This window comes from Pteropus alecto, unplaced genomic scaffold, assembly GCF_000325575.1.
Source record: "Pteropus alecto unplaced genomic scaffold, ASM32557v1 scaffold39, whole genome shotgun sequence".
In the NCBI taxonomy this organism is placed as follows: Eukaryota; Metazoa; Chordata; class Mammalia; order Chiroptera; family Pteropodidae; genus Pteropus; species Pteropus alecto.
In genome coordinates this window covers 13,460,835-13,483,120 of record NW_006443568.1, presented here as the reverse complement: position 1 = coordinate 13,483,120, position 22,286 = coordinate 13,460,835, and the positions used below count along the sequence as shown (strand labels likewise).

At 50.3% G+C, this 22,286-nt stretch overlaps 1 pseudogene; it reads left to right on the top strand.

Annotated features, from left to right (window-relative positions):
- Positions 1 to 21,828: 21,828 nt before the first annotated feature.
- On the top strand, positions 21,829 to 21,947 carry LOC112472965 (annotated as a pseudogene).
- The last annotated feature ends 339 nt before the right edge of the window (positions 21,948 to 22,286 follow it).

The window sequence follows — 22,286 nt, the reverse complement described above, 5'->3', positions numbered from 1 at the left end:
TATTTTCCTTGCCTCCAACTTGGCTCCGTTGAGTCCAGCCTGTGCAATGAAGCCAAAGGAAGCCTCTTCCGAAACACGTTCAGTGGCTCCCCACCGCCTGTGCGGGGGAAAACCAAACCCTCGCCCTGATATTCAAGACCCTTCACCATCTTGCTCAGCCTAGACTTGTGGTCTCATTTCTTTCACTTCCTGCATGTCATAACCAAGGTTCATCCGTGCAAGAACTATGAATTGTGTTACCTCCTAAATGCTGGACGATGTTCTAGACTGGGGATACAGCAGCAAAAACAAAAAACAAAAAAAGAAACAATGTCTGTACCTGCCTTAGCTTGCTAGGGCTGCCATAGCAAGGTACAACAGACCAGGAGCTTAAAAAACGGAAATGGATCGTCTCACGGTTCCGGGGACTAGATCCGTGCAAGAACTATGAATTGTGTTACCTCCTAAATGCTGGACGATGTTCTAGACTGGGGATACAGCAGCAAAAACAAAAAACAAAAAAAGAAACAATGTCTGTACCTGCCTTAGCTTGCTAGGGCTGCCATAGCAAGGTACAACAGACCAGGAGCTTAAAAAACGGAAATGGATCGTCTCACGGTTCTGGGGACTAGAAGTGCAAGATCAGGGTGTCGGCAGGGCTGGTTCGTCTGAGGGCCGTGAGGAAAGAGCTGTTTCAGGCCTCTCCCTAGCTGCTGGTGGTTCCTCGGCTTGTGGCAGCGTAACTCCAATCTTCACATGGCCTTCTCCCAGTGTACGTGTCTGTCCTCAAATTTCTCTTTTATAAGAACATCGGTCATATTGGATCAGGTTTAAAGGACCTCGTTTTAATTTGATTACCTCTGTCAAGATCCTAGCTCCCAAATATAGTTATATTCTGAGGTATTAGGGTATTAGGGGTTAAGACTTCAACATATGAATTTGGCAAGAGACACAAACCTATAACACTGCTCATGTTCTAGTAGAGAGAGACAAGAAAAAAACTAAGTAAATATATATTAGGGCAAGAGGTCACTGTGCAGCAAAATGAAGCGATGTTAGAAGGAAGGGCGTAACAAGGTGGAGAGGATGTTATTTATCCTAGGGCAGTCAGAGAAGACCCCATGACGAAGTGACATAGGAGCAGAGACTAGGTTCCTAGTGTTCCCCAAACAAGCCATTTCATGCCTTTGCTGTGTTTTCTCTGCCCATGATGGATGTTTGCCAAGGGCAAATGCCTTCGAAGCTCAATGTGGAGTCCACCTGCTCCAGAAAGCCTTCCCTGACCTGCACCCTTGGGGCAGACTGGACCTCTCCCATGGCCCTTTGTACTCCAGGTAAAAGCTGTTACAAGCACTTAGTGCTTGTATTTCAAGGCTGTATGGTCGTGTGTCTCCCCCACCAGACCATAAGCAACCTGAGCCCCAATCACCTCTAGGCGCTCAGCAGTACTTGGAACATCCTAGATGCTCAGTAAGTGTATGCCGAAGCACAAGGGTAGAGAGTGACCCAATCATTCTATCTTGAGTGAAAATAATCAGAAGTTATAATTTGAGGAGTCCTAAATGTCACACGTGATTCTAAAGTCTTTCCATTGATTCACCTCATTTTCTTTTCACAACTCTGTGAAGCATCATTTTGGTGTTACAGATGAAGAAAGTGAAATTCAGAGACATTAAGTAATCTGCTCGAGGTCATCCAGTTGGGGCAGGATCCAAACCCAAGTCTGCCCAATTCTCCGACCAGGTCTCTTAACTTCAAGATGTTCGTTCATTCATTCATTCATTCATTCATTCAATCGGTGAATTCACTGCACATCTATGGTGTGCCAGGTACACAAGGCCAGGCTAGCTGGGCCAAGCACTGAGAAGGGAGGGATGGGGAGCATTTGTTCTTGAGCTTTCTATTTTCTCCCGTGTTAGAGGAAGAACTGCTTTTTCATGCTCAGCTGTAGGGACTGCAGATTCACTGTCCGCTTGCCTACTAAATCCCCTCCTCCCCACACCATCCCCAGAAGGCAAATATAGCCCGACTCTTCCTTTGCCCCTCCCCAGGAAGGCAGCCAGGGACAGAAGACATAGGAGGAAAGTCAGTGACAAATCCTCCTGCCGCGTCTTGCTCATCACATGCCACTCACTGGGGCTTTTTCTCCACTGTGTTCTCCCCATTACCTGCTCCTATTCCTGCCCCAAGGAGAGGAAGCAGCAGATGGCCCTGGCCCGGGGGACCCGAGTCCCAGCTGCTCCTACTGTGGGCAGTCTCAAGATGTCAGGGCTGGAAAGTCTGCTTAGAAACCTCCAATTGTCTACCCCACCCTTATCTTACAGATGGGGACACTAAGGCCCAGGGAGGGATAGGCTCTGGACCAAGGTCACTCCAGTCCCCCCAAAACCTGCCCTCATTGCTTCTAAAGATGCCACATTACACCTACTCTAAGGTGACATCTTCAGAAAGGTCCCTGTGAAAATATGTTTGTGGCCGTGAGGGCTAGAGACAGAGGACTTCAGAGGGGCAGTGCCCACAAGCTAGATACTTAGGCTGGGGGAAGTCAGGTCCTGGGGCGGCACTGAGCACTAGGGCGGAAGGGCACGAGAGCAGGAAGGAAGGCTGGGGCAACAGAAAACAAATGTAGCCGCCCTCCCCACTCCGCAGTAAAACCCGGATTCCTTGATGCTGAGATAAGAAGACTGTCCACACCTCCCAACAATTATTCAGTGAAGACATAGGTCATTTCAGGTGCACAGACTCTGTGTCCCTTCCGCTCCCTGGGCCTACGTTTTTCCATTTGTTAAATGGGAGAGGTAGACTGGATAACTGCCAAGGTTCCCGTCAGCTCTGAGACTGGTGAGCTTAACATCCTCAGTCCAGAACATTCCAGGATGAATGGGGATTGCCCTCACCCCACCCTCAGCCCCCAGGAGGCTGTGTTAGCTCTGCAGGAGACTCAGACTCCCAGCATCGGGTGACAGAGTCCAGTCCAGGGTGAAGAAATGAGCTCTGGGATTCTGGAATGTGCAGAGCAGACAGCAACCACCAACCAGGCAGATCTGCTGGAGTCGGTTCCAGAAAGCTCAGAGGCCACCACAACAATGTCCCCCGGGGCCAGAGGCCTGATGAAATTACAACCACCATCAATCAGAGGTTTGGCCCTGAGTAGTGGAAAAACCGTGAGTTTCTGGGCTGGCCTCTCCATCCAGCTGTCACTAGCTGGGAGAGTCACTTCACCTCTCTGCAACCCCCCATCCCCACCCCCGTTTGCCCATCTGGAAAAGCACCATACCTACCTCTGTGTCCTTCACCATCAGAACTGCACTTGGCCCAGGGCACTCAGAAGAGAAATCGGAGAGGGCCTGCCACAGCCCAGCTTTCAATCAGTCTTTATTAAGTGCAGGTGGGAGGGGCAGGGCACAGTTCCCTGGGTTTTATTAAGCTGTAACAGCCCAGAGAGAACTTACAGGGTGACACCAACAAGGCCTTGGGTGTTGGCACTGTATCCAGAGTACCAGTAATAACATTAAATGAATAAATGTCCCCAACTTGGCCCCTTCTGGAAACCGGGACTGCTGTCTGGGGTGGGGCTGGGCTAATGCAGGGAGAAGGGTGGTCCCAGGCAAGAGCGGGCAGGGCCTCCACCTGGCCGCGGGCAGAAGCCAGCCTGGCTGGACCCCCCTCCTGGCTGTCTCACCAGCCTCCATCTTGCTCTGTTTTTTCCCCAGCTGTATTTTCTGGCCCTCTTCATCTGCGTCTCTCTCTCAATCCTCACTCACCCCTGCCTTTGTCTCCTCTCTCCAGGGGCGCCTAGCCGGGGTCTCTCTCAGTCTGTTTTTCCCGCTCTCTATCCCACTCCGCCCAGCACCCTCCCCTTCCTCCCGCGCGCCCAGCCTTTAAACCCGGCGAAACCACATCTGTCCTTAACCCAAAATCCTGCCAATTAAACTGCTCCCTCCGGCTCCGGCGGCTGCTACTGACGTCGAGAGCAGCAAGCGAGCGAGGCCGCCGCCTACGCGGGTGGGGCGGGGAGAGGCGACGGCCCCCTCCCGGGCCCGGAAGGTCGTCCGTCTGTCCGTCTGTTCGCCTACGGCCACGAGCGTCGCGCGAGGCCCGAGCGCGGCCCGTGGGGGCCTCACTCCCACTTGGCCTCGCGCTCTGGGTCCCCCGCCCGCTCCAAGACCCCCACCTGGGACCCCCTACACTGTTCCTCGCGCTCGGGTACCCCCGCCTCACTCCAAGATTCCACACTGCGCTCGGAGACCCCCATCCAGCTCGAAGACCCTCGGGGACCGGGAGGGGGCACTTAAGAGCAATTAGCTCGCGCACAGTTGGCAGCGATACCTTAATAAATAATAGTCTGAAAAGCATGTAAATAAATATTAGAGCGCATTACGCGGGCAAGAGGCGCGGCATGGGGCCCGCGAGCTAGTTCGAGACGCCGAGAGATTGGCAAGGGCCGGCGGCTGCCGGGAGATTCCCCACTCCCCAGGGGCTGAGCTGGGAGGAGTGGAGGGAGAGGCCCAGAGGGGAGAGAGAGAGAGAAAAGTACTGGAAGCAGAGAGAGAGAGAGAGAGAGAGAGAGAGAGAGAGAAGTACTGGAATCGATAAGGAAAGGATCAAAAACAGAAGTGGGGAAGCGGGGGGAGAGGGAATAAACTGTCGGAAGGGAGGGGGACCGAAGGAGGGGAGCAGAAGAGGCAGGATCTGGTGTCCCCGGAGTTACGGAGCTGAGAGCTCCCTCCCTCCCCCTCGACATTGTCTTCCCCTGATTCTCCTCCTGCCTCTCTGATGGCTCCTTCTCGATCTTCCTTGCTGGCTTCCCCTCACGCCACCCTCACCCCCACCCATCTCTGACCTTGGGTCTTTTCTCAGATGTTCTCACTCACTGGATGAGCACGTCCAATCTGGATGCTTTAAATGTCATCCATGTGTGGGGGCTGGCACAGGCACACTCCAACCAGACCTGTCGCCTCTGGACCACAGACCAACACCTCTCTCAGAGGTTTAAGACCTTGACATGCCCGCAACCAAACACCTGTCCTCACCCCTGAAGCCTGCTTCACCTAAGTTCTTCCCAGTTCAGCAAGTGGCAGCTCCCTCCTTCCAGTTATTGAAGCAAAAAAAACCCTAGAGTCATTCTTGACGCCTCTCTCTCATACCTCATATGTACCCATCAGGGAGTCCTGTCCTCTACCTTGAAAATGTTTCTGGAATCTCCATTCCTCCCAGCTCCATGGCCTCCATACTAGACTAGCCACACACACCCCCACCACCACCACCAGACTAACCCCCCACCCCCCATTATTTCTCACCTGGATTATTGCAACAGATGAGAAATAATTGGGCTGCCCCACCCCCACTCCACCACCAGAGTCTGTGTGGACAGAGATGTAAAAATACAAGTCGGATTAGGCCACTCCTCTGCTCAAATGTTTCATTCAGAGGAAAAGCCAACATCCTTAATATGGCCCACCGGGCTCTAGCAAATTACCTCCTCCCCCACTGCTCTCCCCTCCTTCCCCCTACTCCATCTTGGCCTCCTCACTGTGCCTCACACACACCAAGCCTGTTCCTACCTTAGGGCTTTTGCCCTAGCTAATCCCTCGTCCTAGTACATTCTTTCCCCACTTACCATCATAGTTTAGCCCATCACCTCCTGTTCAAGTGTCCCATTCTCCATGAGGCCAACCATGGCCATCCTATTAAAACTGAATTTCTCTCACCCCATGCAAAGAAAATCTCTTCGTCCTCATCACCCTGCTTTCTCTTTCTCTATGGCAATCGGTCCTTTCGAATACGCTACATAAATTACCTATTTTGTTCTTTGTCTCTCTCTCTCTCCCAAAGAGAAAAGTAAGCTCCATGAAAGCAAGGATTTTGTCCCCCACCCACCCAGCCTGCAATGCTGTAGCTCCAGCATCTGCAATCATACCAGAAACATAAAAGAGATTCAAAAATACTTGAAAGAAGGGAAGAAGGGACAGTAGTTGGTTGGAAGGAAGGAAGGGGAATAAGAAGAGAGAAAGAGAGTCCCAAGAGGAGGGGCCAGCGCGGGCAGAGGCCAGTGGCATGGGCAAGCATCACGGGTTGGGGAGGACTTGGAAGGGTGCTGACTGGTTGGAGCTTGGAGTGGCCCTGGGGCTGACATGTGTGAGTAACTTTTTCACCAGCCTGGTGCCCAAGCTGAAAGAGCCTCCGGTGGGGGATGCAGCAGCCCCAACTCAGCCAAGCCCCCCAACCCTGTGGCAGGGAGCACCAGCTCCACTTCAGGCTCCAGCTGGGCCTTGGACCCCAGGGCTGCAGGTGGTACTGCATGGGTAGGCCTCTGGTAACAACCACAGTAATTACTGGTTGTATGCGATTAGGGGATAATTATGCTTAATAAGTCCAAAAGTAATTACCATGCAGGCTGCTTGCTGCTTTGGAAAACAGAGGCCCCTGGTGAGCCGGAGCCAGGGAATTGAGAAGAGGGAGAGTAGGCATCAAAGAACATCAGAGGCACTGGTCCTTTTCTCCAGCTAACGCCTGAATCCTCTCAGCGGCACCCCCGCCAGGCCTTGCTCACCTCCAGTGATGAGAAGCTCACTATCACACAGGCAGCTCCTTCCATCATTGGAAGTCTGCACATATAATTCTGCATCCAATTTCAGCTATTCCTGGCCATATATCACCTCTTCACTTTATCACTCAACATCTTTGCATGTGCACAGACACAGAACTAAAGTATCATTCGTAAAAGGAGCGAAGTGTGTCATCACATGTATTGCCACTGCTTCTTATTGACTCACACCGCTGAGGCAGTGTTTCCCGTTAGTCCCACTACACGGGTGAACAGACTGAACCCCTAGGTGGCCAAGCTCAGAGGGCAGATGAATGGCAGAGTCGGAACTCATATTTCAGTCCGTCTGATGCCAAAGCTCATGTTCCCAAGCTTTATTGCTTCCCCCTGGGGCTACACGGAGCCAATCCAATCTAACTTCCTAGAAACTAACCCACGTTCCCTTGAGTCTTTTTCACTCTAGACAGAAGCTGTGGCTAGACTCATTGCATTGTGGCCGGGAGACCATGTGGTACAATGAAAGGACACCTGGTTCTTTCCATGGGTTTGGGGTGCAACTAACCCTGTGGCCTTGAGAAGTTGCTTGACCCCTTTGGGCCTCCATTTTCCCATCTGTACAAAAAGGGTAAAGGGGCTCCCAGTTTGTGATCTTTGCTTCTGCTCCCTCAGGCCAACCCGAGACATGAGTGACTTCGGGCCCACACTGGGCCAAAGCTCCCACTCCAGGGGCCTAGGAAAACTCAGTGACGTTCTCCAACCCCTGTGATAGTTTCCTTTCTTCCTCTGGATTGGACTGTCTTTTAGAGGCACCTCGAGATGATGTCTTAGAATGGGCAGTGACCAACACTCTGCTCTGGACACACAATCCTGTCCTTCCATGAACTTGATTTCCAGGGAAAGGCACGAGAAGTGGAAGTTTGCAGGACATCAAGAATATCATATTCAAATGCAAATGCCTTTCTTAAGTTTCCTGCCATCATCTGAAGTAGAATCTCATTTGTATGCTCATAATAACTTATGAGTTTTATAGGATGACACTTCAATGTCCATTTTCTCACTTGATCTCTACATCAACCCTGTTGAAGCATGGGTAGTGCTGTCCATATTTTACACATTAGGCAACCAAGGCCCAGGAAGTAGAAGCAATTTGTCCAAGATCACATGGGTAGGAAAAGGCAGAACCAGACTTTGAACCCGGGTCTGACTTCAAAGCTTGTGATATTCGCTCTACATCTCCTCACTGCCTCAAAGCCAGATGCTCTGCGTCTGGAAAATCAGATAAGATAGTGATGTGGGCTGTGAAGATTGAATCCACCCTCCCCCACAGCACTGGAGCCCAAGGGCATCGTCAGAGACTGGTGAAGCTCTCTGGCCCCATCCCACTGGCATCTTTCTTGGTAGAATGTCCCATACAACTATATCTCCAGTGAGAATTTTCGTTGGGGTTTCAGAGGGCAAGAGAAGAATCTGGAAGAATTAATGCCACAGTAGAGGCATCTCATCTATGCTGGAGCAGTGCGACATGGCGACAGAGAGCAGATGAACATAATTAAAACCACTCCAGCGCCCTAAATCGCCAGGCCTGGAGGCCAAGGGAAAGAATGCAATGGACTTCAGAGGACCACGAATATGGAATCAGGGGAGAGTATGCATCCTCAGCTTCCCAGAGTGGAAAAGAATTGCTACTGCTATAAAAATAATAGACTGCCACTGCCCATAAAATCTGCTCCATTAATATGAAAGATATAAAATGATTTATTTTTTTCTGAGGGTACCAAAATTACAGTTTTTTTCAGAAAAAAAATCACTAAAAAACAAGAATCCACGAGAGAGGTGGGCTAGGGTTGGGATACACAAATGCTCCCCAAAGGTGGTGGGGTCTCGAACCACCCCTTGGAAGATTTTCAAAAGTACAGAAGCTGGGCACTGACCTCAGGAGATTCTGATTTAATAGATGAGAAGCGATGTCTGGGAATCATAGTTTGTGGACTCTCCCCAGGAGATTCTGCAACAGCCATTCCAGCCAAGTCTGGGGCTGGGGACCACTGCCCAGGCGCTAGTCATGTTTCAGCACCAGGGACAGGGCACATGCGTTAGCTCTCAAAAGTGCCCTGGGTCACTCAGCCTGTCCCGGAAGATAGCTCTTTTAAAACTTTTTTTGGTGGGGAGAAAAGAGTGGGAACTTCTCACCTCCTCCTCTTCTTGGCTAGGAGGAAAGCATACATTCTTTGTGGCCACGGTGGCTCAAGCCTTGCAGGTCATGACAAGCCAATGATGGGGGGAGGTTACCCGCATCAGTCTAAAGATGAAGGACTGCCCCCCACACACACAAAAAAAGACCTCCTGATTTTATTTGACAGTGAGGGAGAAGTGAGGGGGGTAAGTGGAATAGTCCTTGGCTGGGAGTCCTGTGTACTAGTCTTTTGTTGTTGTTGTTGTTGACACTGGTTAACAAAATCCAGTAAGTGTTAGGTGTACTGTGTACTAGTCTTGAGTCTCCTCCCAGCTAACTGTATGGCCTTAACCAAGCCACTTCCCACCTCTGGGCCTGTTGCAACACTTCTTGGGCCTTGTAACTGGTAGGATAAGGGTGGGGTTTGATCCCAGTTCTTTCTGATGACTCGGATAATGCTTTCTCCCTCTATCTCACTCACCATGGTCTGGAAACAGTGAATTATCTGACACCAACATTTCTCCAACTGTGACTCTCGAAAGTGGGCGTGTCCTAAGAGACAGGTGTTTTGTGCCTACAAAGAAGGGAGGGAGTGTACTATAGTAAAAATAAGTTTGAGAATTATGAAGGTAACCAAAGTCAAACAGATCTTTTTGCTGTAGGACTTCCGTGCCCTCTAATGTGCTATCGTGTGCTGATTATTTGCAAGATGGTGGGCGAGTACTCGGTGTTTCTCAAACTTCCTTTCATGGAACACCTATAGGAATAGCTAACAGTTACACAGCACACATTACATGCCAGGCGGTGTTCTAAGATCTTTCCATTTTATGGCATTTAATCTTCATGACAATCTATGAAGCAGGTACTATTATTACCATTTTGCAAAAAGGGAAACCGAGGTATGGTGAGATGGTCGCTTGGCTAGTGTGCTGTAGAATGGGGATCTGAACCAGGCAGAAGTGCTCCAGAGTCTATGCTTTAAGCACCTTGAGGACCTGGAGTTCATAGGTCACAGTTTGGGAAATGTCGTGCTAGATGCCTATTGAGCTTCAGAAAATCTTAGCAATAGATTTTCCTTTTCAATCATGTTTGCTTTGGGTTGATGTTTATATTCCCCAAGCAAAGAGTAGCTGGCCCAGATGATGGCTGGGAGGCAGGAAGAGCCCAGTGTGGTTTTATTTGTTTGTTCCTTTATAAAATAAGATTGGCTTTGCTATACAGGAGGCTGAGAACTGATGCATTTCTAGTCACCTGATGGGGGACAGGAGGAAGGTGAGAAGCGGAGAGGGAGTGGAGGAAGGAGGGATGGAGAAGAGAAGAGGTTCAGAGAGAAGAAGGGAGGGACAGATGAGAAAGCAGGAGAACAAGAGAGAGGGAAGGAAGGAAAGGACTTAGAGGAGAGGGGCGCGGCTGGGAGTACGGGAGAGGGAGATAGATACGGAGCGGGTAAAAGAGAGGGAACAGAAAAAGAACCGAGGAAAGCAGGGAGCTGGACACTCTCTTCTCTCAGGTCCTGTACCCTGGCCTCTTCTGCCCCACCCCGCTTCCTCCCAGGCCCCTACTCTCCTCCTCCACAGTCCCTTATCTGGACACCTGGGGAGCAGGATTTAGAGCTGATCCTGCCTTGGAGCCCCAGGACTGTGCCTTGGGGGCCCCCTCTATCCTTGTACTTCATTCTGGGCTTAGCCCTCTCTCCAGGCACTTTTCTGTGTCGTTTTGTCAGAACACACCAATGCCTGTCACCCACCAGGGCTGAAAACAACAGGAGGCCCTGCTGTCATATTCCCTCCCTGGAACTTCAAAGGGGTCTGACAAGGCTTCTTTCCAGCAGCTCCTCCCTGCTTAGGCATCTCAGTCTGCTCCGAGACTCATCTTCTAGTCTTAAAAAAAAATCTGAAACATGGATCCTGCTTCTGTTTTCACTGGGAGCATCAGCACCAAATTGGGGCATCATTGGTGACAGTGCCTGCTCGGAGGCCTAGCCCTGGGGCTATCTTGAGGGCATCAGGGTGATGTCATCTTCCTGGCTCGAGACATCAGTGGACTTCAGCTCCATCCAGGTCAGCCCCCGCCCCCGCCTTAGGCATCTAACAACCCAAAACTGCCCTCCCAGTACCTCTGGGAGGAAATGTGGGGCCAACGTTGCCATGGTAACCATGGCACCAGCAATTGTTATTCATTATTCTGAGGGTAGAGAACTACATGACCTGGAATCAAATCAGAAGCAGCTAATGTCGTGGAAAGAGCAATGGACTGGGAGTCCGGAGGCCTGCATCTGGCCACAGCAAAGTTATTATCAAGCAGAGTGACTCCAGCAAGTTACCTGGAGTTACAGCTGCCCCATATGTCAAATGCACATCTGTGTTAATGTGGGAGGGTTGAATGAGATGATCACCAAGATCTTAATTGGTAGACACCTTCGGTAGCTAGGTGACTCCGTTAAGGTCCCCTCAACACCTACCCACTAGCCCCGGGGAGAGGGTGAAGACACAGTCAAAGGGGTATCATCAAAATCTGTTTGAGATCTAACTCCCAGGGCCAGAAATCAAAAATATGTCAGTCCAGAGGAAGCCAGCACCCCTCTTGCGTCCGTCTCCCTTAGAAAGAAACCGCCCTCCCAGGAACCCTCAGACCTCTTCCCATCTACCCATCCCCAAGCAGCCCTTCCTTCAGTCCGATAATTCCCCTTCCAGAAATCTCTGCTCAGGAAGCCACCTGAAGTACAGAAAATGATCAAATACAGAGAAATGCATCGAAGGGTCGCTTATAATAGGGGAACATGGAAAGTCCATCCAAACGTCCAAATGTAGGAGAATGGCTAAGGAAATGAAGGTGCACATCCACAACCAGAATACTGTGACAGCCATTAACAATTATACCTACTGAGAGTTTTTATTCACATAGGAAACTGCTTATGTTCCAAAGGTAAGTAGGAAAAACAAGATGCCAAGTGGCGTGTGCCGTGTGATTTTATTTTTAAAGGCATAGGAAAGAAATACTTGACTTAGGGTAAATTCCGTTTTTTCTTGAACTCTACTTTCCCAAATTCCTACAGCTAGCATGCATTGTTATTATCTGGAACGATTAACAAATCCTTTTTGCAAGCGGGCCTTGACAGGGATGCAACAGGGTTTGATAGTCCTTGACTGACATTCTCTAGCTATGGACTTGATGATTTCCTTGACCTGTCCGTGCTGTGGTTTCCAGCATGGGGTTGATGATGACACCTATGCCACAGCTACTGTGAGATGAATGAGACAAGGCCTGTAGAGCACCTAACACAAGACCTGCCCGGCACATAGTAGGTACACAGTAAGCAGCAGCTATTAGCTGGATTCTGTGTGGCCATCATCTCAGACCCTGGCCGGCCATTCTGAAACTTGGCCTCTGCCCCTCAGCCTGCAGTCTTAACTCTCTTATGCACGCTCTCAGCCCCATTTGGAAAGTCTGTCTCTTGCCCCCAACACAGGTCCATACCAACATACCAACCTTCCTAAATCCTTCTCAAGACATTGCCCATAGGTTTCCTCCAGGATGCTCAGCTGAGTTTGCACTCCCCTGCCCCAGTGCAGGCTAGACCACTTCTCAGGCCCCTCCAACACCCTGAGCTAGGCTCTGCCCCTTGACCAAAGATCCTCTGACCCCAGTTGTTCTAAAAGAAATTCTCCAGCTCCAGGGACTGACATAGCCTTTTCATAGCCTTTGCCACTTTCTCTGAATCCTCAAGGGAAGAGACGTCAGGCCTGGGTGGGCCTCTGTACCCAGGATGACTCAGCCAGTAGCAGCACCCCTACCCGCCATGCCTAGTGACAGACATGTTTTACCTCTGATAATTCCACCATTTGGGGCACTTAAGAGGCAGGGAGAGACAGAGCAGAGCAGGCAAGAGAACAATGAATATTTTGTGGGAGCCGGAGGCAACTGAAGCTCTCTGCTGAGTGACAGGCAGAGAGAAGCCGGCGGAGAGAGGGAACAGGGTCTGCGGTGTCAGCGCTGTGGGGGGAGGGGAAGAAAAGGGCCTTTATAGGACATGAGCCTGAAACCCATCCTCCCTCTCTGCTTCTTTCTCTCACATTTTTTTTTCTTCCTTTCTGTACTTTCTCCTCCTTCTCCTTCTTCATCTTTTTCTTTTTTTCCCCTGCTCCCTTCTTTCTCCCCATCATTCCTTGCTCATTAATTCATTCCAATTCTAAACTCCTCTTCCATCTGTTTGTTCCAGTGATATTCCCTTTGCTCCTGCTCTGTGCTGAGCCCTGTGCTGAGCACTGGGGACAAAACACAGCCCTGGTCCTCAGGCATGCACACTGACCCCTACGACCTCGTCACTGCAGAGCACTGCGGGGGCCCAAGGAACCTGGACTGACAAGCTCCCTGGGGGCATCTGGGAAAGTTTCCCTGAGGAGGTGCCCATCATGCAGAAGGCTGAGACCTTTGTCCAGCAGGCAAGGCTCAGTAAGCAGCAGCTATTAGGACAACAACATCAGGGCAGATCACAGCGTGTGCAAAGACATGGGGGCGGAACTGGCCGGGAGTGGCCGAGGTGAGAGTTTGGCCAGAGGGTGAGGAGATGACTTACTGTGATAAGTGCTCTTCCTCGTACAGATAGGGAAACTGAGGCTCAGAGAGTTACACGCCTAGCATCACACAGCCATAAGTGGCAGAGCTGAGACTTGAATCCAGAGCTGGGTGGCTCTAAAAGTCATGATCTTGCCCCTTGATCATGATAAACCTCAGCTCGATGGTTCTCAGAGGCGTAGGCCACCCCCTGCAGGTGACCGCTGACACCCACTGCTGCAGCCTCAGGGTGCTCCTCTGCTGCTCCAGGAGGCAGCCAGCCTCTGTTCTGTGAGCAGGGCACCTTGCTCTGCCCTGTGCCACCGGGGAGAAGCAGGTCTTCAGGCTGCTTCAGATGAATTATATGTGTCTAGCCTCCCTCAGAGAACTGCCAAGATCCCCGTAGTCAGGAAGCACACTCATTTCTGTGTCCCCAGTGTCCTGTGTGCCAACGGACACTCGTTAAGTGTCTGCTGACTTGAGTTTTTTAAAAAACTGCCTTCACAACCTGCTGGCTATGTGATGTGGGGCAAGCTTCCTAAGCTCTCTAGCTTTCTCAAGTTTTCTCATCTGTGAGGCAAGAACTAAAAATGTACCTACCTCTAGGTTCATTTTGAGGATTAAATAAAATTATGTAGATGCTTAGCTCTATATCTATCACAGATAAAGTTCTCATAATGCTAATAATTAATAGTATTATTAATTGTGATAGTAACAAAGGTGATGATGGCAATAATGGTGGTGGTGATGGTGGCTGTGGGGATGGCAGTGGTCATCATGGTGACAATGTTGGTAGTGATGGTGATGGTGGTGGTGGCAGTATTGTTGGTGATTATGAAGGCGATGTTGGTAGTGATGGTGGTGGTGGTGGTGGTGATGGTCAAGGTGGCGGTGATGGTGGTGGGGATGGTGATGGTGGTAATGATGGTAGCGGTAATGGTGGTGGTGGTGATGGTCAAGGTGGCGGTGATGGTGGTGGGGATGGTGATGGTGGTAATGATGGTAGCAGTGGTGTTGGTGGTGTCAGTGATGAAGACAATAACAATGTGATGGCAATGAAGCCCTGCCTGGGTCAGTTCGGGTTAACCCAGAATCAGCTCCCCGCACTGGCTCCTTGAGTCCAGCTAATAGTTGGCAAAGTAGGTACTTGGAACCCTGACAAGGCCTTTTGGCTTCAAGTAGTGCCATTGAGGTGGAAGCAAAAATCATACGCCCACATTCAATAGGAAGCTGAAATGCTTCACATGGCATGTTCTGCCAACAAAAGGTGAACGCAATAATTTTGAAAGGAATATTTGTGCACTTGAGCTGTCGAACAGCCATTTAATGCATCGCTCGGCAGGGAAGGCAAGACATGTGGGCAATAAGAAATATGTATCCATTACACCCAAGAGGGTGGCTGATGAATGTGTAGATCAGAGGCTGGATTCCATTTGTCTGGGAAAAGGACGTCTGAGGAAATAAGCCACAAACTTTTGTAGAGTGCCTACTGTGTGCAGGCCAGGCTCTGTGAAGGGCACAACTGAGAATGAAACCCAGTTGTTACCTTGAAAAGCTAGGTGCAGAGAAGGGAAGCAAAATGTATGGAATAAAGACATTAGCACCTGTCCATTCATTCGGCAAATATCCGCGAAGCACCTAATATGTGTCAGGCCTGTGGTAGGAACTGGGAATACTAAAATAAAAGAAAGTGTTGGTCTTCAAGAAGCTCCCAGCCTGGTGGAGAAGACAGACAAGTAAACAAATACTCAGAAAAGAGTGGACCCCAACCCATACAATGACCATCGCTCATTAAGGGCTCACTGTATGCCAGGCACTGGGCTAAGGGTTTTCTTTCCATCATCTCATTAAGTTAATCCTACCACAAGCCTGTGAAGTCAGGACCATCATGATCCCCATTTTATAGAGGAGCAGACTGAGACTCACGGAAGTTAAGAAACGTGCACTAAGTCAGGGAGCTCCTAAGTGGAGGAGTCAGGATTTGAACCTGGCCTTGGGGCTCTTAGGTACTCTCCCCGCCCAGGAGAGGGAGGGCTCAACTCTGCCTGGAGAACCAGGGAGGGTTTAGAGTTCCCTGAGCTGGGTCCCAAGGGACAAAGGGAGTGTGCCCAGAGCTGGGAGGTGGAGGGCAGAACAAGGCATTCTGAAAGGAGCAGCAATGTGGAGATTCCCAAGGCACAGTGAGAAGAATGAGGGTGGAAGTTCCCGCAGGCGAGGCTGTGATGGCTGAGTGAGGGGCGAGAGCCGGGTGCAGACCACTGCCCTGAGAGTACAACTGTCCAGAGCCCTGAAGAGCCCACCGTGGAGTGCTGGGCTCCTGCTGGGCTGTGCGCCAGCAAAGTGTATGACTCACTGCCCTCTGGGCACCTGGTCCTTAAGAGAAGCAAATCCTTCCTGGGCTTCGCATTAAAACTCCACTTTCAGATATGACTGATGTGGTGGAAAGCCTGGGTGAGAATTCCAGTCCCAACCCAAGGTACCTGTGCAACTCGGGGCAAGTTATCTAACCTCTCTGAGCCTCAATTTTCTCATCGGTAAAATAGGCTGATTAATCCTCCCTCCCTTTTATGAGAAGTAAATAGCATGATACTATTAAAATGAAAAAAAAAAAAAAACTAGCCTCAGGTCTGGCATCTGGGAGATGTTCCTAAATAATAGGTCCTCTTTTCCTTTCCTATCCTTTCCCCCATCCCCCTTCCTTTCTGGTTTTCCTCACTCCTCCACATCAGGGAAACCTGATTAGGCCAATTTTGTCTACGGCCATGCTACCCTGAACAAGCCCGATCCCATCTGACCTCAGAAGCTAAGCAGGGTCAGGCCTGGTTAGTACTTGGAAGACCGGGTGCTGTAGGAGTAAAAAATTTTAAAAATAAGGGATCGTAAGCTGTCAAGGTCCTTGCAATCTGTGAGGTCAACCAAGGGTTGCCTCGCCTAATAAATAAGTAAGTAAATAAGTAAATGAGAAAGATTGTGCCAATTTCAAATATTCTATCCCACCATCTCCACAAACCGTCAAAAGAGCACAGGAATTCTTAAACTTTTGCATACAAACCATGTGCTCCAGAATATGCCTCGCTCCTGGAATTAGCCTAGAATTCCTTTTCAGGTGCTGACTTGAGGCACAGAAAACACCATCCACATACGGGGGAGTGGGGAGGGCTGCAAGTTTAATACACATGATGTGGAAAGATGCTTGTCGCATTCCCAGTGTTCCTCCTGCCCTTGGATTAGAAATAAACCAAAAATACTAATCTAAAGACAGATGAGATGAGCTTGGTTGCTCTGGAAGGTGCTAATGCAGAGGGGCCCCTGATGCGTCCTTCTTCCTGGGGCCAGGGGCTGGGGTTTGGGAGGACATGACATCCCTATTCACCTCTTCCCTGAGTTCCAGATCCTTCTACCCAACTCTCACTAGGAAGCCTCAAAGGCAGTGCAAACTCAACATGACCATAACTCAATTCTTGCTCTTTGCCCACAAACCTGGGCTTCTCCCAGCCCCATGTTTACAATTTTAGACAAGGGCTCAAAGGCTGTTCAGAAATCTAGAGGTCGTTGTATCCACCCTCTTCCTGCACTAATCCTCTGATACTCACGCTGTCGCCAAGCCTTACCTCTGTGACCACCTTGCGATTTCACAGCATCTTCCCCTTCTCTCCATGGTCACCTTTGTGACCTAACCCAACCACTTGCTTTCTTCCACCGGGACAATCCCACAGCCTCCTGACTGGGGCTTCCGCTTTCACCCGCCCATTCTTCTTACCATAGTCCAGGCCATCTTTACAGAATGCAAACCTGATTATGTCACTTCTTTGCTTAACGGTTCCCGCTGCTCTTAGAATAACGGCATCATTGCTTTGAAGACAACTTTCCCTCAGAAAGACCCTGCGAGCTTGGCCCCAGCTTCCTGTCTTTACAGCCGCTCACTCAGACACAGTACCTTCCTCTCCCTTCTGCACACTCTCTGCTCCTTCCCACCCCAGGGCCTTTGCACATGCTTTTTCTTCTCCCTAGTAGGCTCTTCACGACATCTTATACTTAACATTTCTGCTGAAGGACACTTCCTCCAGAAAGTCTCCTGTGATTTTCCAGACTAATTCTGGGCTCCCATGAAGCACCACACGTCTCTATGTAGCATTTATTACAGTTTGCAATTGTACGTTAATTTCGTGGTCATTAATTATGCCAGTCTCCCTGAAACTCCCTGAAGGTAGGGATCATGGTTGGTTTTATTCATGCCAGAACAGAGGGCTTCAGTACATTATAAGCACACAATAAATAGAATCAAATGAATGAATGAATGAATGAATGAATGACATGATACTTCTTCAGGTACACATCTTCCACTCCCCAATTTTCTGTAAATCCTAGACTCCTACAAAGGCAGGTGGAGACTTGAGAGGAAAAGTGATTTGTCAGGTCACACGGTAAGTCTGTAGCTGACCCAGGACCAGGAGAATCCAGGCTCCCTGACTGGGACACCCTTTCTGCCTGCTGACTTGGGGTCCAAGCTCCACAGTAAGGGGAGGGATGTCGGAAGGGATGCCCTAGAGGAGAGTCAAGGGCCAAATAAGGGAAGAATTTTATAGGCCTGGTCTCTGTGCTCCTGGGCTGTGATCCAGGCTGCAGGCACCCTGGAGAGAAAAATGTTGTTTTCCACATGTTATGCTGGGCCCTGCAATGCCACATGCAAATGTATGCAAATTATGTGCAAACAGTCTCTGGCTTGGATGAGAGAAACCGAAGGCCTGGTTGGGGGGTGGGGTGGACAGAGCCATTTAAGACCACACCAGGCTGGCAGGCCCTTCTGGCCACAAAGCTCTTACACAACCCCATCGCCTACACAACTAAAGTGGTGTGGGGATTGTTAGCAGGTGGGAACATCTTCCCCAAATAATCCCCTCACACTCCTGCCCTCCCAAAACACAGACTACCAACCCCAGGGGATTTGGGCGCTGTGGACCTGGTGGACCCCCCACCCCACCCTCGCATCCCTGGCACAGCTGTAGGAAAGATCTGCTCTGAAGGTCCCACAGACACTGCAAAAATGTCAGTCAGTAGTGGCATGGCCTCACTCGTGTACCCAGAAGCAGATTTCATGGCCCCACTTCAGAGGAAGAACCTGCAGGGCCTGAAGGCCCCACTTTTTACTTCGCTGACACATTCCTGTCCCTCCTTGAGACTCAGTTCAAGAATCCAGTGTGTAGCACATCCCCCAGTCCCCTCGCTGTCTCCCATCGGATGGCCCGCCCACCTCCTTGGGTCTCCCACAGCCCCTGGATGCCCTCCAGCAGAGCCTGGCCCTGGGAGAGGTTCTTTCTTGGTTGAGGCTCTGTCTCTCCCACTGAGCTGGGAAGGCCTCGGGAGCACATGACCAAAAGGGAGAGGTGGTTTGGTGAATCAATGAATGAGTGCAAGTGATGGGGGAGAAGGAGAGAATAAATGGACCATCGGTGTTCTCTTTCGGAAAATCCCAGAAGGTCTGCGAGTGCCAGTGCGGCAGAAGACAGTGTGGTCTGGGTGGATCTGGCCTCCTGCCTCCAGGTGCCCTGAGGCTGGGCCCTGCCTTGGCTGACATCTTCCATGGCTTCTGGGCCCCTCACCGACCCACCAGCATCAGCCTAATTGGCTGTCAGCACTTCTTCCTCCCAAAAGTGAGCTGTTCCTTGAAACCTCACAGCCCATGATTAGATCTATGGCAGCTTCCTAAGCGGCTCAGTGGTTCCCATGGCAACCCCATTGGTCTCCAACTGGCAGCCGGCCACCTGGAGAAAAGGGAGAGAGGAAGGAGAGACAGGTGTGGGGCTGCTGCCTGAGGCAGGGAGAGGATGGAGGGAGATTCAGAGAGAATGAAGAAATGAGGAGAACCCTGGGAAGAGGAAAAAGCCCAAAGACATGGAGACTTTGGGGTGAGTCGGGGTGAACTGGGGAGGCCGGGGGATATAGGGAGAGGTCAGACAGGGGCAGTTGAAGGAGGCTGGGGAGATTGGAAGAAGCTGAGGGAGGCTAGGAGACAAAGAGATTGGTGGAATTTGGGAGGTGAGAAGGTGAGAAATTGAGTTGGGGAAATGGGAGAAGGCTGAGAGTGGATGGGGGAGGATAGGACACGGGGAAGCTGGGCAAGGTCAAGGGTGAACCACAGGAGTGACTGCAGAAGGCAGAGAGAGCCTGGCCAGGCTGGGGAAAGAAGCGAGAAGCCAGAGGTGCACAAGCTGGGGAAGCTGGGACAGAAAATGGCATCTGACCTGCCACACCTCTACAAATGCCTCGAACAAGGAAGGAAGGAGTTGGACACACCACTTCCCATAAGGTCACCGGCCTGTGACCTCAGCCCATCTTCAGGCTTGGGGCCTTGCTTGGCACCGCCAGTGGGGGGGCAGGGGGGGTGGCGCAGCAGCTACAGTGAGGGAGTGGGAGCTGGCAGAGCAAAGGTCTGCTTGACATTTAAAGGCCAAGGAACCTTATCAAAAAGTCCCCACATGGCTAATGTGCCAGGTTGGTGATGAGGCTGACTCAGTGGGGCTCGGTCCCTGGGAGGAAGAACTACTGCCCCTCCCACCCAGGCAAACAAGGAGGCTACAAAGAAACTCAATGACACCTTTGATGTGCAGGGTCAGGCTTCAGCTGCCCTCGGGACCACTGAGGGCTGAGAGGTGAGGCTTGGAGTCAACTCTTTGGGAATAGACAGCCAAGAAGAGGTGCCAGACTGGGAGTCAGGAAGCTGAGCCTTGCCCCGCCCCTGCTCACTGACCTTGAACTCTCTTCAGTCTTCTTTGAAAAATGGGTCAGATTAGACACTTCGTGGGAGTCCTTCATGTGTGAGTGACAGGAACCCGACTTGAAGTGGCTAAAGCCAAACAAAACATATTTGCTCACGAAATTGAAGAGTCCGGTGGCTTGAGACATGGCCCAGGACTCCAAAAACGTCCTCCGGGCCCCCTGTCCCCTTTACTTCCTTCTTCGCCGTTTTATTCTCAGGCACGCTCTCCCTCTGAGGTGGTGTGTGGGCACCAGCAGCTCCAGGCTTACCTCTCACCTCAGCAGAAACAGACTTTTTTCCTAATGGTGCCAGCAGAAGTCTCAGGGCTGATGCTCATTGGGCAGGGCTGGGTCCCATGACAGGGAACCCTCCAGCAACTAGTCACATGCCAGGGACTGCTCTATGCCTCTGCGTGTATTAACCTATTTGGTTCTCAAAAACGTCAGGGCTGCTTTTATTTCCATTTCACAGATGAAAACGCTGAGGCCCAGAAAGCTTATATAACTTGTACACAGCTGAAGAGTGCCAAGCTGGAATTCCAGCCCCCAGCCAGGCAGGTTGGCTTCAAGGTCCAGATTCTTAAGTGCACGAGGGCCACCTGCAGGGCTTGTGAAAGCACAGATTCCTAATTCAGGACCTGGGGCCCAGGAATTTGATGCTGCCATCTGCAGGCCACACTCTCAGTAACACTGACTTGCCACACCTTGATCCCATGGCCAACCCAGACGTGGGGGAGGTGGGGGACCAATACCTAAGCCACGTGGACCAAAAATGAAGGACAGCAGGCATTTAGGAAGAAAACATGTTCGCAGTCACAAGAAGGGATGCTTGGGCAACTTGGTACCCTCTCTGTGCTTCAATTTCCTCATCTGTGACTTGGGGATATCCTCCCCTAGGATTGTTATGAGGATGAAATTTGTCAACAGCGGCAAAGTGCTCAGAATTATGCAGGGGACAGAGTGAGCACCCAATAAAAAATTAGATTCACCCAATGTACGTTAGCACGAACACACACCTATGCTGATACTTGTGAGCAAGGACACAAAAGAACCCAGCCACATACTTGCCAATACCCATGTGAGAGTGAGAACTTGTGCAGAACACACAAAACACAACTTCAAGCACGTGGGCACATGCGAAATCTCAAGGACACACATAAGGGCACAGGTGTGAATACACGAATGGACATAAGCTCAAAGAACTTTGCGCACATAGTAAGCGGGCCACTGGGTTTGTTCCCACGAATCCCCTCTGCTGGCTGCCTCTATGAGAAGTATGACTCGCTTTTGTTTTTTAAATAGGGGGAGCACCAAACAGATCCGTGATGGCAGAGCATTTGTCTTGTCTCCTGTTGCACCCTCAGCTCCTAGGACGATGCCTCTGACACATAGTAGGCACTCATGACTGATGGATCTGTTTGTCTACCCACTCATTCTATAATCGTTGGCACCTACTATGTTTCAGACACTGAGCACAAAGAGAAATGAAGCACAGCTTATGGAAAAGGGGGAACACAGAGGCAACTTGTGGTCTCTACTCAAAGGCAGGAGCATTTGAAAGTCACCCCCTCGCAGATTATTTATTCATTCAAAAAGTATTTGTCACCCAAGCCTGAACCCAACAAAGATGCCAGAAAGCCTAACCGGGTACTGTTCCTTTCAAGAACTTTTGAGAAGAACCAATTCAGATCATTCCATCTGCTGCCTTATACTCTAGCTAGCATAAACTGATTAATAAGTATATAATCCAGGTGTTTTGCTCATGAGAGTAGCTGTGTCTCATCTGGTCCCCATCTCTCTTTAAAACTAGAGAGGCCTCATCTACGGCCATGCCACCCTGAACAAGCTCAATCCCATCTGATCTCAGAAGCTAAGCAGGGTCAGGCCTGGTTAGTACTTGGATGGGAGACCACCTAGGAAGACCAGGTGCTGTAGGCATAAAAAATAAAAAATTTTAAAAAATAAAGGATTGTAAGCTGACAAGGTCCTTGCAATCTGTGAGGTCAACCAAGGATTGCCTTGCCCCAAAAAATAAAATAATAAAATAAAATAAAATAAAAATAAAACTAGAGACTAGGTCTCTTCTTGAAATGCCCAGGTTCCACTCACTCCAGGATCTGCAAACAATCCCCATTTAAGCACTAATTAGCTCCCAGCATGCACTTGGGCTGTTCATGCAAATTAACCTCCCTTCCTTGACAGCTGTCACAAAAGATAGCTTTCAGTCTAAAGTTCTGAGACTGGTGTTCAGTGACCGTGAATAATCCGGCCTCAACC